The 2,794-nt window shown below is 33.1% G+C and overlaps 1 long non-coding RNA gene across 1 annotated transcript; it reads right to left on the reverse strand.

The window, feature by feature from the left end:
* Positions 1-1,860: 1,860 nt before the first annotated feature.
* LOC111370677 lies at positions 1,861-2,786 on the reverse strand. The gene is made up of 2 exons (XR_002698476.1): positions 2,617-2,786; positions 1,861-2,287 (listed from the first exon to the last, which is right to left on the reverse strand). It is a non-coding gene; the product is annotated as an uncharacterized LOC111370677 (long non-coding RNA).
* Between the last annotated feature and the right edge of the window lie 8 nt (positions 2,787-2,794).

Consider the following 2,794-nt stretch of genomic DNA (forward strand, 5'->3'; position numbering starts at 1 on the left):
ATTCTTTGTAAAAATAATATAAAGAGTGGCTACGTTGTTTAAGGTGGATATTCTCTGTAAAGATAAAAAGTTGATTTGACAGATGGACGGTGGAGAGTTCCCACCCTACACAAGACAGGCCCACGAGGATTTGTGCTGTAATCCGTGGCATAAACAAATAAGAGTAGGCCACGTGTAAATTTATAAATCGGATCGCATCCAAACGTACCTTCAGTCATTTTCCATATTGGCTACATTTTCACCAGATTCAATTTAGTGCATCATATAAGGTTTGACGTAATTAAGGTAGGATTTTTCCCCGTGTACAGAAGACGGGTTCATAGAATCTGGTCAGATAACTCACATAAAGTGGGTTCCATCTAAATAAAAAATGGCCAAAAATTAATCAGAAAAAGTATGCCTATTATCACTCATTAAGGTAACATTGTTTGTGTTCAATCTAATCTGATGGATTGGACCTAGCTCAGACTCTCTCCGTATAAGTAATTTACAAGTTATTAGTAATTTGAATTTTTAGAAATATATAAATGAAAAATTAGTCTAATATTTATAAACATGATATGAACAATAACAAAGGCATGAAGAGGCATTAAGGCAAGCACAAGGTGAAAAACAGTATACGAATTGAGAGTTCCATTAGTTTACCCATTTGACTGTGCCTAATATTCTGGCACGTTTTAGCTTTTGATTGATGATCATTATTATGAAAAAAATGTTTTAAATAGTAATTTTGAAAATAAGTTTTGAATTTACACATAAAAATATTTTATTATATGAATGTACCGTTAAAAACGAGTATAAAAATTAAAGGTTAATTGGCACAAAATATCCCTACCTTTCAAGGTTTTCGTGGAAAATGTCCATACATTTCATTTTTTGGTATTTTCACCCCTATGACCTTACCTTTCACTTTTCATTGTGCAAAAAGTCATTTTCGTCAGTTTTGACGATTTTACCCTCCTATTCAAATAAAACAAAAATAAAAAAATAAAAAAAAAATGAATAATTAATTGCAACCACAGTTCCAATTTTTCAATAAAAAAAAATACAAATTAGTCAGAAATTACTAATTGCTCCCCTGACGAAGGAAGCAGTGTACGCTCGGTACCAATGACCTCCACCATAAAATTAACTGGATAACACAATAAACTCGTGCTGTTCACTTGCATTGAGCAAATTGCATTTTTCTTAGGTTTCATAATATGAGATGTACGGGCTATTCAATGAATGTAATTCTCGAGGCTTGCAGGAAAATTTCAATGCTATATGATTTGGGAAGTGAGATGGGTAATGTTGCTTTTAATGGATTAGAGCAAATGCATTTTGTTGATTATTTAAAAAAGAATTCACATATGCATTTAATATGAAAGGATGCAATTGATTTTTGACTGATTTGTAATTTTTTAAAAATTTGGGACTATGTTTACAATTAGTTTTTTTCTTTTATTTTTGTTTTATTTGAATAAGAGGGCAAAATCATCAAAAAGGATGAAAATGACATTTTGGACAATGAAAGGTGAAAGGTATAGTTGAAAATGCCAAAAAATAAAATGTATGGACGTTTTTCACAAAAATTTTAAACGATAGGGACGTTTTGTGCCAATTACCCAAAATTAAAAACTTATTTTTCAAGAGAGACAAACATAAACTTACTATTCTGCCATGATTGTCCAAACGTTTTAGTCTTTGAAGTTCGTTTACTACTGTAGTTTATTTAGGAACTTGGTCCATCATTGAGGGCCGTCTGTCTTTCCAAAATAAACTTCTGATGCTCTCCAATTTTTTGCCAATAGTTGGGGGACATAAAGGTTATGCTAGTAAGAATATAAGACTGAAAATAAAATTAAACCTATTTGGACAAATCTTAAGTCACAACCAAATATCTTATATCCTTCATGGAAGTTCTTCATACATTATTTGAACAAGGAAATTGGAGAGCTAACCATTTGTCAAAATAGGCAACCAGTCTCCCGGACATCGTCTTTAATTAAAAATCAACACGATTAAAAATACATGTAATAAGCTCGGAAGCCAGTCGTCTTCACTCGTTACTTTGTGAACATTTGAAGTTTATGCCAACTTCAAGGCTTAAGGCGACGTGTGCTGTGTGCACCAGTAATGAAGTAACACCATGGAGAAGGTGTAACGTTACAAGCTGGTAACTGCCAGCTCTTACAGTTCCTCAACTAACAAGTTTCTTCAACACAGCTTCTGCCCGCTGCTCAAATTTTGGCAAGGCCCATTCATGTTGAACAATGTCTAGACTGTCTTTCTCCGCGCCCAAACTCTGACCAGAATTATGCAAGAATTATAAATTAAGACACGATATGACCTACCAAGCAACCGACACCTGGTCCGAAGTTCACATAACATAGATAGCTGACATAATAAAAAAAATCTATAGCAAACTGAACAATAAAGAAGGCCAAGTTCAAAAAACATGCAATCACAAACTTCAAAAATAAGATTGGTCAAACGCACTGTAGTAATAGCATATTTGCAATATATTTTTCAATCTTATGTGGGAAAAGGTTTCAGAAGAAACCAACTAATGTAAAAAATAGCACACGATATTAATGAGAAAGAAATGGCAGAAAAATTGTAAAACATTTGTACCCTTGTCGGATCAAATCCAAATCCACTCATTTGCATCATGCGTTGTGTGTCATCAGTTGCTGCATCAAATAGACATGTTCATGTTCGATCAGATCTAAAGTATTTACCCTAAAATTGAAATGGATAGCTGTCCAGTCATAGTTATCTTTTATTATGCAAGAAAGAAAGAGAGAGACAA

The sequence above is a fragment of the Olea europaea genome, chromosome 21 (assembly GCF_002742605.1).
Source record: "Olea europaea var. sylvestris chromosome 21, O_europaea_v1, whole genome shotgun sequence".
NCBI classification, from domain to species: Eukaryota; Viridiplantae; Streptophyta; class Magnoliopsida; order Lamiales; family Oleaceae; genus Olea; species Olea europaea.